At 35.4% G+C, this 17,223-nt stretch overlaps 1 pseudogene; it reads right to left on the reverse strand.

The window, feature by feature from the left end:
- Nucleotides 1-1,247: 1,247 nt before the first annotated feature.
- Nucleotides 1,248-1,691, reverse strand: LOC113913762 (annotated as a pseudogene).
- Between the last annotated feature and the right edge of the window lie 15,532 nt (nt 1,692-17,223).

The raw sequence follows: 17,223 nt of genomic DNA on the forward strand, positions 1-17,223 counted from the left end.
ACTTATTCTCCTTTGACCTTCCTGTTGCCATGGGATTGCTTCAGTAGGGTACTGTTATTTCAGGGGACTAAATAAGCAATACTGAGTTTAGGCTTTCACTCCATCCTGTTTTATAAAAACCAGGTTTTCCCAAATCCAGTAGTTAATAACTTCCTTAATTAAGGCAACATTCCCTCCTTCAATGTTCATTCCTGGATACTCCCTTTCCTTTATTATTTTTTTTAAGATTTTATTTATTTATTTGAGAGAAAGAAAGAGAACGAGTGATGGGGAGGGGAGAGAGAAAGAGAGAGGGAGAAGCAGACTCTCCCCTGAACAGGAAGCCCGATGCGGGGCTCGATCCCAGGACCTGGAGATCATGACCTGAGCTGAAGGCAGAGGCTTAACCTCCTGAGCCACCCGGGCGCTCTAAACTCCCGTTCCCTTCAAGGGCAAGTGTCATTGCAAGACTGTCCCATTGCTCTGCTGCAGCTAGCCTCAGGGCCCGTTGCGGCAGCCAGTGAGAGGGAAGGTCAGCTTCCCATACCCAGTGTAACATCGCCTTTCATATTGTTGCAGGGTCTCCTAGCTGAAAGATGTAATGTGTACTTTAAGAAATGCATATCCAAATCTTGATGGCCGGAAACAGTTATGAACTGTTCAAAGTTCTTCTCTAAACTACCTCTCCCAATTCCACATCTTACACCAACTGCAAGCCCTTGTATATAAAACAAAACCAAGCAAAACAAAGGCCCAGAAATCTTTTTTTTTTTTCCTTTCTAAATTAGTGACTGTGTGGATTTTGTTTTACAGCTTATGGAAAATGATTTGGTGATCTTTCTGGTCAACAGGAGGTTGGCAACGGATAGAAACATCTCTGCTCACACTCCACCAGACCACAGTCAGGTTAGATGAAACTGCCAGCCTGCTGGTACCTGTGTACTATGAGGACTCTTGTACCTTGGAGGGCTCTGGCTTGGTACAAGGGAGATCCCTCCTGCCAGGACAAGCCCATGAAATTGTGCTATCAATAACTCTCCTGTTTGGGTCTCTGACCCAAATTTTAGCACCAGTTTTTTTTTTTTTTTTCATTTCACTTTGTAGGGTTGAAACATAAAGGAACCAAGTGTCCAGAGGTAAGTGACACATGCCTCAAACTTGCTGCCATCCTTAATTTCTTCATATGCTTTACTTGAAAGACCAAAACTCCCAATTCTGTTTTTAAATAGGTTCCTGCCATCAGCTCTGAAGGCCAATTGCAAAAACTTCTATTTCCCCATGGAGGAAAGAGACTCCTTCATCTTGGTCATGGTTGGGCTGAGGTGCATGTGGTCATCCACACACTTGGTCACACAACTCTCCAGCTGCCTCGTCACCTGAAGCTCTTTACTTCCTGCATCTATTGAATCTTTGGCTGTGTCATTGCAGTACATGGTGCACCAGGCCAGGCAGTCCTGGACTTCTCCAGCTCACTGGTCCCCAGGGACTGGGCTTAAGCCAAAGACACATGTTCAACATTCAGTGCAACGTTCAATGCAATGTTCAGTGTTCAATGCAACATTCAACGTTTGGTGCACCGGCTTCATGGACACCTGGCTGTTCTCACAATAGCTGCCACTGCACCAGAACATGAAGCCTTGCATCTTCCAGATGTTCTCTCCGTCCACATTCTTCACCATGGAGTCCATGGCTTCCCGCACCTTTAGCTGCTGCAGCTCCTCTGTAGTGACCCAGTGCTGCACCCCTCCGAGCCAGTGCCAACATGGACTCTGGCCCATATCCGTACTGTTTAAACACTACTAGATATTACTAGTAACATTGCATATAGTCAACAGTTATTTAGATTTACCCACACATTTAGGCTCTCATTGTTTGTTGCTGTTGTTTTCTGTATCTCTGAACTTACATCTGACATCATGTTCCTTCGCTGGAGGGATATTCTTTAGTATCTAACTTGGTACAGGCTGGCTAATAGCAAAATCTCTGCTTCGTTTTGTTTTGTTTTATGTTCTAAGCATGCATTTTGCTCTTTTTTTAAATTTTTTATTGTTATGTTAATCACCATATATTACATCATTTGTTTTGGTGTAGTGTTCCATGATTCATTGTTTGTTCATAACACCCAGTGCTCCATGCAGAATGTGCCCTCTTTAATACCCATCACCAGGCTAACCCATCCCCCTACCCTCCTCCCCTCTAGAACCCTCAGTTTGTTTTTCAGAGTCCATCATCTTCTCCTGGTTCGTCTCCCCCTCTGACTTACTCCCCTTCATTCTTCCTCTCCTGCTATCTTCTTCTTTTTCTTTTTCTTAAAATATGTTGCGTTATTTGTTTCAGAAGTACAGATCTGTGATTCAACAGTCTTGCACAATTCACAGCGCTCACCGTAGCACATACCCTCCCCAATGTCTATCACCCAGCCACCCCATCCCTCCCACCCCCGACCACTCCAGCAACCCTCAGTTTGTTCCTGAGATTAAGAATTCCTCATATCAGTGAGGTCATATGATACATGTCTTTGATTGACTTATGTCACTAAGCATAACACCCTCCAGTTCCATCCACGTCGTTGCAAATGGCAAGATCTCATTCCTTTTGATGGCTGCATAATATTCCATTGAGTATATATACCACTTCTTCTTTATCCATTCATCTGTCGATGGACATCTTGGCTCTTTCCACAGTTTGGCTATTGTGAACATTGCTGCTATAAACATTGGGTGCACGTACCCCTTCGGGTCCCTACATTTGTATCTTTGGGGTAAATACCCAGTAGTGCAATTGCTGGATTGAATGGTAGCTCTAATTTCAACTGTTTGAGGAACCTCCATACTGTTTTCCAGAGTGGTTGTACCAGCTTGCATTGCCACCAACAGTGTAGGAGGGTTCCCCTTTCTCCACATCCCCGCCAACATCTGTCGTTCCCTGACTTGTTAATTTTAGCCATTCTGACTGGTGTTAGGTGGTATCTCATTGAGGTTTTGATTTGGATTTCCCTGAGCATGCATTTTGCTGTTGAATGACATTTGCACTAAGTAGGAAATTCTAGGTTGGTAGATATTTTCTTTCAGCATTAAAAAGATACTATTGCATTATCTATCGGATGCCATTGATTATGTTATAAAGTCATCTAAAATTCTCCCCATTTTTCCTTTGAAAGTAGTTTCTATTTATTTTCTGATTGCTTTTAAAACTAGTTTTCTTTGCCATTCTATTTACTGAAGTATCACTATGATGTGTTTTGTTTTGTTTTGTTTTATTTTATTTTATTTTTTTAAAGATTTTATTTATTTATTTGACAGAGAAATACACAGTGAGAGAGGGAACATAAGCAGGGGAAGTGGGAGAGGGAGAAGCAGGCTTCCCACTGAGCCGGGAGCCCAATGTGGGGCTCGATCCCAGGACCCTGGGATCATGACCTGAGCCAAAGGCGCTTAATGACTGAGCCACCCAGGCACCCCACTATGATGTGTTTTAATGGATTACATATTGGATTTATTTTTATTGTAATTTACATTGTAATTTTATTTATATTTTTATTTATAACCTTTATTCTGTGGATTCTCATTTTACATCAAATTCAGGAAGTTTTCAGCATGTATGTCTTGCTATATTTCCTATCCCCACGATAACTCCCCTCTCTTACTAGGACTCAAATCACTTATGTTAGATCACTGTTTATAACACTCTCTGTTTTCATTATTTCTAATCACTACGTATCTAATAAAAACCCAGGAGTCTGTCACTGGAAAAAAAATCTGCTAGAACTCTTAAACTAAAGAGAAGTCCATGAATACTATATATTTTTAGGCTCTATAATAACTGCTTAATTAGCATTTTGGTGTGTGATATTTTGAGTTCCCATTTAACTATGTGATTCTGTGTAATTCTCAAAATATATAGGTGTTTCTGTCTGTATAAGTGTATCTAGGGAATACTAAATCCTTTCGTGGCTCAGGAAGTAACACTAAATGGTTTTTCTTTACTACTTGTAAAATAGTTTCTTAAAAAAAATCCTAAGTTTATACAGTATCTTTTCCACTACTTATAGGATTCATCTTAATTTCAAATTTATTTTTCAATGGATATGAAGCTACTGCCAGTAACTAAAATGATCTATTGCTCTCTCATACCACACACTGAATTATCTAAAATATTTCATATATTGTATACATTCAAATGAATTTTGACAATTGAAGGCCATTCTTTAATAGTATTAGGAATTGTAGGTTATTTTCTCGAATAGAGAGAGATAGATTAGTTGTTACGGCATGGGTTCAAAATCTACACCTCTGAGTGAAATGTAATTAAAACATTTCCTCATCCTACTGCTCCTTGGCCCGTTACCCTCGATAGACCCTTAATATGCACTTTGCCATACAGCCCATTTTCACCAGTAAGCACCTAACATCTGTAGTATAGATGTTGGGTGCTTATGTAAAGACTGGGTGAAGTCTTGCTCAGGGAGGATAGAAACCAGGTTTAAGCATTTCATTGTGAGTGGATTAAATATTAACTAAGTTTCCTTGCATTTACGAGATTCTGTAATTCAGTGAATCTGTAAAATTTACTGAGTCTGGATATTAAGGTCCATGGGGGAATTTGTAATCTATTTTTCAGTAATAGACTCCTGACTTCTTGATAAGCAACACCAGTTTACTAATTTGTGTTTATTAATTACCTCAGTGTGTACTGGGACTCTTACACAGATCGTTGGGGATAATTCATGATGAATTATGATTAAAATGAGCAAATATGGAAAGAGTTTACTTGTAGAGTCAAATAAAATTCTTTGTAAATTGTGTTTGAAGTTTGTTTCCAGAGATGATTTAAAGGTCTATGAATGCCAGTGTTAACATTTTTATTAAAAAGTACTTTTAAAATGTAGACTTCTTTATAGGTCAGTAAGACTCATAGTCTTCAAGACTATCTCAGCTTATAGTTTTCTTCATTTTTCATAGGTAAAACATCATAGAACCAAAGAATTTTAAGAGCAATTTGATTAAACAATTCAATTATCTGACGAGAAAGAGAAATCTAGAGAGGTGGAATGGAATGTGTTACAAACTCAGAATTAGGTCATGGGATTGCTTATTGGATTTTGGCTTCTCTAATCTTCAGAATCTGGACTCTAATCAAGTCTTGCCAAAGATGTAAGATTTGAACTTTTTAATAATGCTGATTTTGACCATCATTAAATCTTTCAAGCATAGTGTTTGGGCAGAGGCTATGTGTTCATTTTTCAGAGACTTGACACAAGTTTTAAGTGTTTAATGAAGTAGATGGGGTTTGGGTTCAATGGAAATTATCTGTATAGTCCCAACCAAGGGTGAGAAGCTTTAACTCAGTAATTATCTTAAGTTTCGTGCACTTCTCTTAATGCTTATTCTGAATTGATAAACCTGAACTTCACTTTACTAAAACATGGAGATTTGAGCCCCTTTGTATTGAGTTTCTATCTTTATAATGTTTGCTGTCAGTTTACTAATTAGCATTTTTAATTACCTTTTGTGTGTATCAGAGTCTTACCTAGATTTACAATGATTACCGGTGATTACCTAAGCTTAGAGAAAAGCAAATACGGAGAATGTGATCTCTGCATGGAGACAAAGTTGTATCACTAAATATATTTGGAAGAATTCCCATAGATGGAGAAGTTTACAAGTAACGGCATTTAAGCCTTTGACATATTTGTTTGCGTGTGCATAATTCAAGGACTAAAAATTAAGTTACACAGTCCTCTAGAAGTAGGAGTTTTTCTCTGTTTTACTTAGACATTTTTACATTTAAATTTTATTAATACATTGAATATTCTTTATCGAGTGCCTATTCTGCTATATAATCAATTTAAAACTGTCTATGTTCTTATAGTTGACATTAATCAATTTCACAGATCATAAAGGGAGGGATTTTAGAAGTCTTCTAACCATTTACATTAATTCTCAAATAAAGGTCTCTAATAGGCATTGATGAAGTGTATAGTGCAACTGATGCACCCAGAATTCTTGGAAGGATTCTGACGATTTGGGGTGTGCTCTATTACGACTTGTCCTATTTTGACAATTCTTTCTCTTCACAAATCCCTTTTATTCTCTGCTTTTGCATATTGGAAAGTTATGAGTTTGATAATATTCCCTCTGATTTATTCTTAGAAATATTTTTAATGTAGCTTTTAGTCACTTTGTACATATCCAACAAGTGTTATTTTTTCTTGTAATTAACGCCTCACCTTCTGTGTCACACACAATTTTTTTTTTTATCTCAGTGATCAGAGAAAGTGCATAGGAGGAACACATTTGAAGAAATGAATAAGTCAAATGTATTCTCTATGAGGCCAGGAAGAAACTAAAACCTCTCTCTTCTTAAAAATAAAGCTGACATAAAGTCGGAGAATCCAATTAAGCAAATTTTCCTTTAAAGATGTCAAGTATAAATTCTGCCAGATCATAAGACACACTTGGCCGAATCTTTTGCCTTAAAAAAACAAACAAACAAAAAAAAGCAGGGTCACCTGGGTGGCTCAGTCGGTTAAGCAAGTGTCCAACTCTTGATTTCAGTTTAGGCTGTGATCTCAATGTCATGAGATTGAGCTCTTCCCCTCCCCTCCCAGCTTGGGCTCCACACTCAGTGAGAGTCTTTCCCTCTGCCCCTCCCCCCACTTATAATCTCTTTCTCTCTCTCAAATAAATAAATCTTAAAAAAAAAGCAGACACAATTACTGATAATCTGAAGAGTTAACTGAGACAGGAATACCCCAGTGCTAAGCCTCACAAAGGCTACAGATTAATTACAAACTTTACAAAAAGTGTTAATGATTGATATAAAGTAATAGTTTATAAATTAAAAGCAGAAAAGGGGAAAAAAAGAAAAAAAATATGAGTAAAACTATAATTGCCAAAATACTGCTTTATCCTCATTATTCTAATAGTGAGAAGTATCCAAACACACATATATGAATTAAATATAGCTCCTACTCTCAAGAAGAATATAATATGATAGATTAAGGCAGGTAAATGACTATAGCTTTATCATGGCACTAATTATCATTTAAAGCTCAGTTTGTGACAGATAATTACTCACATTCTTACATAAGCATCACAATAACCCTGTAGAATAAGTGCTCTTGTGCTCTATACTTTTGCAAACCTACACAATACCCACTTCCCCCTCAATGTGACCTCCCTGTGAATGAATGCTCTATGCCAGTGTCAACCATGCTCCCTAATTTTGTAGCTTCTCTTGAAGTTAGGGGCAATGATATCTAACCGCATACGTGCTAGTGGGACTTAGCTGGAGTCTTGAAATTTTTGTTTCCTGATAAGCAGGCAGAGCCTAAGCTGGTGCCTTGAACACTGATGTGAAATTTGGATCTACAGCAGCCATCTTGTGACTACAGAAAGAATAAAAATGAGGAAAAACTCCACTACAGATGATGGAGAGGAAACAATGAAAGAGGTTGTATTCCTTCTGGCAATATAGAGTAGTTGAATCAACAGTTATGAGGATTTCTGGTGAGAAAAATATACCAATATGTGTTTAAGTAGCTGTTTATTTACGTATTTTGCTACTTGTAGCTAATCACATTTCTAACAAGTAAAAATTTATCTCACTGGTGGTATGTAGTTTACCAGGCTAGGTCACCCTAAGTGAATAGCCTGAGAACTGAGCTGACTCCAGAATCCATGTTCATTCATTACACATATTAAGCTAGAAAAATTATACATATTAAGCTAGGAAAAAATAAAGGAACAAAGTATTGTGTCTCGTACAGCAGATCAAGGAAGGATCCTCAGAGAGAATAGGGTGTGTGGACCATCTTCTAGCAGAATGACAATGTTCATTTTCAGAATGTTGTTCATATCAGAAGATAGTTAGGGCCCAATGTTCACCTTCCAGCAGGATTTAGAAAAGTCTTTATTAAGATTTGAAAAAACACATTAGGAATAATAAAAATGTACATGGTTTGTCTCTCTAAATTTAATTTGCCAAACTATTTTTCTTAGTGAATATCTAAACATTTCTAAAAACTTGGATAAAAATTTTGCTCTTTTCTATGAAGGCAACTAAACATTTATGTGGCAGCACTTTTTACTCATTTTTTGGGGGGGTCAGTAAGGTAACTCACTATGCCAAAAACGTATATGGATTCCTCCCAGAGCAAGCCCTGGTGAAGATGAGCCATGCTGAATTGCTGGTTGTGTTCTACGATGACCGTTTTAGTTAGCCTGTTCATATTATTTGACATTTAAAAGCAGATGGGCAAATATATTGTGAAGCAAGTAGAACACAATGTTCAAACCATAAAAAATGGACTGTGTGGCCCCAGAGACCATTCTCAGCTTGAATCTGTGTAGATCTGTGATATTTCTTTGAGCTCAAATGAGCTCTGCTGATGCAGCTACTGAAAAAACTTATTTTGTTTGAGACCATTTGTCGTAAGTTTGGGGAAGATACTCACTTACTTTTTTTTTTTACTGTGGTCCTCTTCCATTAAGGCTGTTTTTCTTCTTACTTTTCTTATTGGGTGTCTGTATGGTAGTCTGTTTTTTTAGAGCATTTTCCCTTTTATAATATTCAAAGATGCATTTTTCATTTATTACCCTTCTAACTCTGTCTTTTAGTATATATGTATGTATTTTGTATAGTTATTTCTTATAAGAAAGAATTTTGGACTTCCAAAGAATATATTCAGTAAAATAGGTGCAAACAAATTTAAAGCATAAAATTAAGAGCTGGAGAATTATGAGTAATAGGAAGGGAATAAAATGTGGATGTGTAAGCCTGAATTTCCAAGAAGTTCGTAAAATGAGCTACAAATATGGTTTCTATGGATATCGTTTATTGAATGCCTACTGTGGACCAGGCATCGCACCATCCCACCCACCCTCTCTTCACCATTCCCAGCACACACATTGAACAGCCCAGTTACAAAGAGCCATTTCATTCACAGTTTCAACCATTGCTTGGATACTGACATGTCACCATCAATTTTCCCATTATAATTAGGAGTTTATTTCAATTTAATAATTTAGGGTCATATATGATCTCCTTCTTGGAAATATTCAAGCTGATTTAAAAGTTATTGTTAAGTGGTGTATATTTTATACATCATCTATCTTCTATCTAGCTTACATGAAAGTCTGCAGTAGGGTTCAGAGATGATGGACTCTGAAAAACAAACTGAGGTTTCTGGAGGGGAGGCGGGTGGGGGGATGGGTTAGCCTGGTGATGGGTATTGAGGAGGGCACATTCTGCATGGAGCACTGGGTGTTATGAACAAACAATGAATCATGGAACAGTACACCAAAACAAATGTAATATATGGTGATTAACATAACAATAAAAAAATAAAAAAAAAAAGAGTAGGCTGTTTTCATCTGGGCTGGATTTTTCCTTTTTCAGATAATGCTGAGGTTGGGGCACCTGGGTGGCTCAGTCGGTTAAGCAACTGCCTTCGGCTCAGGTGATGATCCCAGGGTCCTGGGATGGAGTCCCACATTGGGCTCCCTGCTCAGCGGGGAACCTGCTTCTCCCTCTCCCTCTGCCTGCCACTCCCCCTGCTTGTGCTATCTCTCTGATAAATAAATAAATAAAATCTTAAAAAAAGAGATAATGCTGAGATTTTATGGATTACTCACAATTTTTATCTTACACAATCTGTACAGATAAATTTATTTTCATGTAAGTAAAAACTTTTAACGCTCAAAACAAGTACATACTTCCAAATATATTTATTTGATACCAATAATTAACATATCCATTACCTTACCTTCTTTCTTTCTCTCTTTCTTTTTTCTTTTTCTTTCTTTCTTTCTTTTTCTTTCTTTCTTTCTTTCTTTCTTTCTTTCTTTCTTTCTTTCTTTCTTTCTTTCTTTCTTTCTTTCTTTTTCTTTCTTTCTTTCTTTCTTTCTCTCTCTCTCTCTTTCTTTTCTTTCTTTCTTTCTTTCTTTCTTTCTTTCTTTCTTTCTTTCTTTCTTTCTTTCTTTCTTTTTCTTTCTTTCTTTCTTTCTTTCTTTCTCTCTCTCTCTCTTTCTTTTCTTTCTTTCTTTCTTTCTTTCTTTCTTTCTTTCTTTCTTTCTTTCTTTCTTTCTTTCTTTCTTTCTTTCTTTCTTTCTTTCTTTCTTTCTTTCTCTTTCTTTCTTTCCTTCCTTCCTTCCTTCCTTCTTTCCTTCTTTCCTTCTTTTCTTTCTTTTCTTTCTTTCTTTTTCTTTCTTTCTTTTTGGTGAGAACACTTAACAAATTTCAAGTACACAACACAGTGTAATTAACTATGGTCACAATGCTATATACTAGAGACTCAGAACTTGTTTATCTTATAACTGAAAACTTATGCTCTTTTACCAATCTCTTCCTATTTCTCCATTGCACACATAATTGATAAGATGCAGTGCTGGTCTTTTTCTGTCTGGCTTATTTCTGGCTTATTTCAGAAATGCTATCACTATTTCTTTATTAAAACTTTTGAAAACAGTAATTCCTTCATTTTTTTCTTTTTAAAAGTTGTTTTATTTTTTATTGTAGGTCCTTTGCATTTCACCACACATTTTATAATTAGCTGGTAAATTTCTAAATCAAAACCTGCTGAGATTTTAATTGAGGCTGTCTTGAATGATGATCTGTGAATTTATAGTTTTAATTGGGTTTGGAAAAATTTTCAACCAATATTTCTTAAAATGTTTTCTTCTGTCCTCCTTTCCTTTCTCCTATTTTGGAGACTCTCATTTCATGGGTATTAGGCTGCTTAGGAATATTTTGTTTATGGTCATAAAAAACATGTCTCTTTTTAAAATTCTCTTCGGGTGCATTACAAGTACTCTATTTTCTGTATCTAACCTATTGTCATTACAGTCCATGTATATTTTCTTAAACTCAGATATTCGGTTTTTTTGTCTTCAGAAATTTAATGAAGACTGTTTTTTTAATACCTTTTCTGTCTCTCTTTATCACACTCTTGCTGTCTTCTACCTTCTCGAACATATTGATTATAATTATATTAACTGTTTTGACATTATTTCTATTAATTATGTTTTTTAAAGATTTTATTTATTTATTTGACAGTGAGAGAGGGAACACAAGCAGGGGGAGTGGGAGAAAGAGAAGCAGGCTTCCCGCGGAGCAGGGAGCCCGATGCAGGGCTCGATCCCAGGACCCTGGGATCATGACCTGAGCCAAAGGCAGACGCTTAACAACTGAGCACCCAGGCCCCCCCTCTATTAATTCTACCATCTATTATGTCTCTGATTCTACTGATTTCTCTCCTCATTATGGCTTCCATTTTCCTGATTTTTTGCATGTCACAATTTCTTATTGTATGTCAAACAAATTGTTTTGATTTTTTGTCAAATTATAAATTTTACCTTCTTGGATACTGTATAACTTTTTTTTAAGATTTTATTTATTTATTTGAGAGAGAGAGAGAATGAGAGAGAGAACACGAGAGGGGGGAGGGTCAGAGGGAGAAGCAGATTCCCCGCCAAGCAGGGAGCCTAATGTGGGACTCGATCCCAGAACTCCAGGATCATGACCTGAGCCGAAGGCAGTCCCTTAACCACCTGAGCCACCCAGGCGCCCCTGTATAACTTTTTTATACTATTAAAATTCTTGAGCATTTCCCTTGGATATAGTTAAATTAAACGTACCTGTTAAAACTAACACCAATACAACACAGTAAGTTTTTATCAAAGGTGATATAAAAGGGAAAATGTTTATTGGTTAGGAGATTATTATAATAAAGCATTCAGTAACTATAAAGACTCACAAACATAGTGAGTAAGGGACAGGCAAGGCTAGGTAGGGAGAGACAGGTAGGGGGCTACATTACTAAGCTCATGCCAGGGGCTATGCAACCAGGCTCACAGAAATCCCAGCTGTGGAGAAATGTTATAGAAGAGATATTAACCAGAGAGAAGGGAACACCTTATTTATTCTAAAGATAGACATGATATTCTCAACATATTTACATGTTTTTTCTGAATGTTATTGACAAGAAATTTACCAAGTCCCCTGGTCAGTTTTCTATGAAACACAGACCATTTGAGACTCCTCTCACTCTAGAGAATTTTTTCTTTCCTTTATGTTCTCCCCTTCACTTAATAAACTTTCACTTCACTTCACTTCTCCCTTTTGTCCACCAGATTCATTCTTCAACTCCATGAGACAAGAATCCCATAACCCTGCAACAATAGCAGAAGGAGGTTTAGGATATATATCAGAGAGAGTTGTAAATGAGAAATTGTCAGTGGCCAGGATGTCTGGGGGACTTAAGAGAGGAATATGTAATAATTGATCTTATATTCTTTATTGTTTTCTGCTGGCTGCATATGACTTAATATTTACAAAATCAACCCCTACTACAGCAGTATCTAAAACCCTCAATAAAATTAAGAATTCATACATTCTTTGATGTAATGACATTTAGGGTCATTAATGGAAAATACACATTTGGGTTGACATCCAGCAGAAACAATACCAAATCCAAGGGTGTCAAGATAGAATAATTTCTAAAAGTCAAAGTAAGAGAAAATTGAACATAGATTTTACCATTTTGCGAGGTCTCAATTTCCCATAGAATATGGGAGTAATTCTCAAGAGTTTTATAGTAAAGGAAATGGTAATTCACAATGGCATGGAGAACACAGAGGCATGAAAACAGGAGACGTTAATATTACAATTTTAAATATTAGGAGAATATCTATGAAAAAAACTTGGCAGAAACTATGATAAACTGTACATTCAATTTCATAGTATCATCTTTGGGAATCAGAAAATATAGCTTTAATTTTTGTTTCTGATACCAGCTCACTACATGATTTAGATAAATTACTTAATCTCCAGATCTACAAAGTAGTATGTCTAACTTCCCATCCTACTTTAAATTATTAGAACTATAAACACCACAAAATCATTACCAACTATGGTATAGGAGAGCACAGAAAAATAAATTATCATTAGCTCTTCTTTTTTTCATTGAATTCTAAATTTGTGTACAGGCCTGATCTAAGTTTTCATGGAACCAGTAGTAGAAAAGCAGTAACTCTAAATTAGGTGTTAAAACATCCTTAGAGTGATTCAAATTAAACAAAAATTGTGATCATTTATTAAGCACCTACTAAGTAAAGTTACATGATAAGTTTTTGCTCAATTCATTGTTAATATAATTCCATACAGTACTTTTTTAACACATCTGATGTATGAGAAAAAAATAGTTCTGTGAAAGCTTACGATCAAAGAGAACTGTTTAGTGTGTGTCATAGGAAATGTCATACACATAAGCTTCATAATTTCATCCATGAATTGCATGGAAAACAAACAAAACAAAATAAAGGAAAAATATGGCCCAAACAGTCATTTGATACTCTCTTAACTCTGTTAAGTGAGAGAAACTTCTGTTTCCAGGAGCTGTTTTTCTCGTATCACATGGCAACATTTGTATTCCCTAGGAACAGCTTGAAATGAGGTGACAGCAACTCTTAAGAGAATTGCCTGCATGTTTTGCTAAATTCTTAAATGTAATGCTACTTAGGTTTTCAGATGTCCTGGGAATATTTCCAACTGTTTCTCCATATTTCTACTTGGTTCAATCAATACTCTATTGGGCACAATGGTTTTGTAGAACTCAGCCATGAAATTTTATGACTAGGTTTTCCATCCTCTTGTATCATTAAAAAACAGAGTCTTTTTGCACAATTTGCTAGAAAACTTCAGACAAAAAGTTCTTTTGATTATAGTGAATTAATCCAATAATGCTAGGCATTGTCTGATATTAACTCTAATGAAAAGCAATCCTCACCATTACTGTAGATCATCAGGGATCTCTTATGGGTTTAGTTGAATTTGTTCGAAGAGAGGTTCTTGGCAGGATTGCATAAATTTTGATATGGTCAGTTTGCCTGAATGACATCTAGAAAGCCACATGAAATATTACTAAAAACAGCTAAGTGAGAGACTTAGCTGAAAAATTGTGCTTGGTTTTATGAAAAATAATCCATTGTATTTTATATGGTTGAGAGAGGTAGGGAAACAGCTATTTTGATTTCAAAATAATATCTCTAACATACTAAAAGTTTTAAGTTATCTAAGAAAGAGTAAGGTCATATGCAATGTTTATTTATAAGAATTTAAACTAATCTTCCCAATAAGGGGCTTGAGGAAATTTACAAAAAGACAGATCCTATAGGACCTGTAAAATAAAAAATAAATAAAATGCAGAGATTATGAGGGAGTTGGTATCTCTGGAAACTAGGCCCATGTGGCTACCATATTTGAACATTGACTTTACCTCTGAACCTTTTTCAGGTCTAGGTTAAATAAAGAATACACACACACACAAATATACACAGACATAAGAATTATACTATATATTATATATTTCATGGTATGCATGCATAAGTTACTTATAATATATATATTAAACTTTCTCATCATAATTTTAATATTGGAATTTATTTCTTGTTTACTATGTTAATATTTGCTGAGCACAGGTTATTGCCCTCTCATTTTAATTCTCACAATAAATCTTTGAACTATATGCATTTCTTTTCTCTATTTTGTAGGTGAAAAAATACAGCCTTAAAGAAGTTAAGGTAATCTGTCCAAAGTCACACAGTTGGTGCGTGTCAGAAATAGGTTACACATTCAAATGTGTCTATTGCCATAATCTGAGTATCATTTTTCAAAAAGTTAAGAGCCTCAGGTCACTGTTGGTTAGTTATAACATGGGTCTATATTTGTTCACTGAATTACATAATGGGCTATATTTACAACAATTTTATTGCTATTACTGTCTTTTTGGGCAAGAAGTTTTTAGAAAGCAATGGTGTAAATTTTAAATATTTCAAATATTTAAGTTTCATCTTGATTATATACACTTGCAATGATGCATTTAATACCAATGTCTGCACATGAACATGAAATAAAATGAATAGATCACTGTGAGCTTTGGTTGCCAAATATCCAAAGCAAGGATCATAATATCTAATTGCACCTGTTTGGGAATGTTTAAAGGGACACTGTGTAAATTTCCTAATACAACTACTCACATACTCATGAAAATACTATTTCCTTTTGTAATTTCTCCCACTGTTGTGTGAGTAAAGGCATTCCTGTGGGATCATAGAACACAACGGACTAATTTTTCTTAACCTTATTGGTAGTGTTGATTCTCTCCATCATTAATTTATAATAAATGAATGTTGTGTTGGATCATATTATATCAACTTGTTACACTCGAAATTCCAACTTCTTGGACCACTTTCCATGTAAATTTCCAAATTACAGCTGGAAATATGAGGACCTAGGATTAGATTTGGACAGCAGAAGGGAAATAATCATCATCACCGTTATTGGAAGTTCATCACAGTCAGATAGAGTAGTAATTTCAGTCATAGTGGGTTTTAGCTTCTCCTCTTTTCCAAAATGTATGTAGATCTTCTTCTTAACTTCTTGAATAGTGGTGAACAACTTTATTTTTTCCTCCAATTTTTATTTTTCTGAAAAAAGAAGCTAATTACTTATGGGAACAGATGGTAATTTTACTGACAAGTTATTGAGTACCAACTCTATCTGGGCATTTGTCCAGTTTAATGCCGTTTTGGTGGCAGGTTAGAAAAAACCTCTTGATCTAGTTAAATAAAGAGGAAAAATCTGTTGGAGGGATACTGAAGTATCTTTCAGAGCCCAAGGAGAGTTGGATTTACTTAGTGCTAACATCTTGAATTAGAAAGCAGTCAGGTAACTGGAATTGCTTCATCTTCTCCTCTACCGTGCATTTCTCCCTGAGATACTCATTTTATGTAGTCTTTCATTAAGGAGAGATTTTTCTGTTTCTCTGTAGGTAAAACACTTGGTTTACTTTTCCTCAGTTCTGGCCAAAGGATATTTCTGAATCTTTGATTAGATTTCTTAAAGACTCTGCCATCTGTCAAACAGTCATCCAGTGAAGTTGAGGACAGAATAATGTTGCCAAGGTACTTCTTCTAGGGGTAAATTCTGAGAGAAAGGATATCATCATGTCCTGTGAAAATATTCCCAAGATGCTTTCCATAGTATTGTGCTGGATGGTTTAAGTATGTTCATCTAAGCGACATTGTTAATAACCTTGAAAATTAAGCCAGCTAAGAAGGCAAAAAATAGTCACTCAGCTGATGATATATTTCTATGATTTGAATCCAGTCAAAGATTTTTTTTTCTCCAAGGAATCAAACACAATTTATTTTAGAACTAAATAGAACAGATTGAGTAAAAGAAAGCTTTATCCTAAACTTTCCAGTTATAAGTTATAAGACACATGCTGCAGTCCTAAATGGCTTTAACTTAAGACATCACCAAGTTTACTTTGCACGTTTATGAAATAAGGTCCTGTCTTTTATATTTAGGAGTTAAAAAACTAGATGAAGACATAGTTACCTCTCCTACCCCCTCCTCAAATTCTAAAACATACACACATTGTGTACACCTTGATATAGTAAACTAAAACCTTTTATAAATAACTTGTTAATTTTTTTAGTTTCCCACTATGTATTTGCTTTGAGGAAACATATATGAATGCACATGTGGTAATTATGCAAATACAATTATATTTTATGATTTCATGTAACATTACAAAAGCTTCCCCCCTCCATGGATCTCCTTTGTCTTTATAATAAATACACATTTAATGGCTATGTAAATATGAGTGGTATTAACATACCATTTCAATATGACTTTGCATTTCAATTATATCAGCCTCATTTTTTTCATGATGGATGGTTCATTAATAAGCATTTTTTATAGCATAATATGTTGTGTTTGTTGAGTTATAACTTCAGAATAAATTCATTGGATCGGATCACAAGGTCCTTACACATGTATGTTTAAGTACTGTGACATCTTATCTTGCCATTTTTAAGAAGTTTTTAGCAATCTGAGTACTAATGATACAGAATCTATGCTTTGGTTTTACTGAAACTTTGTTAGCAATGCATATTTTAATTGATTTTTCTAATGACTTCGCTAAAGTAAAAATAGTAACTCAGGGTAATTTTTTAATTACCTAATTTACTTAATTTAATTACCTAATTTAATAAACTTTTTTTATGATTCCTAGAGGTAAGCATTTTTCTACATGTATGTTTACTCTTGCTTTTCTCTCTGTGTCCATTGTTTTTTTGTATTCATTTAACTATGAAAATTACATTCCCAAATGTAATTTTTTACGTTTCCATTTAGGTGTTTTCTTCTTTTGGTAGTTACAAATTGCTTGGAAGG

The sequence above is a fragment of the Zalophus californianus genome, chromosome 11, assembly GCF_009762305.2.
Source record: "Zalophus californianus isolate mZalCal1 chromosome 11, mZalCal1.pri.v2, whole genome shotgun sequence".
NCBI classification, from domain to species: Eukaryota; Metazoa; Chordata; class Mammalia; order Carnivora; family Otariidae; genus Zalophus; species Zalophus californianus.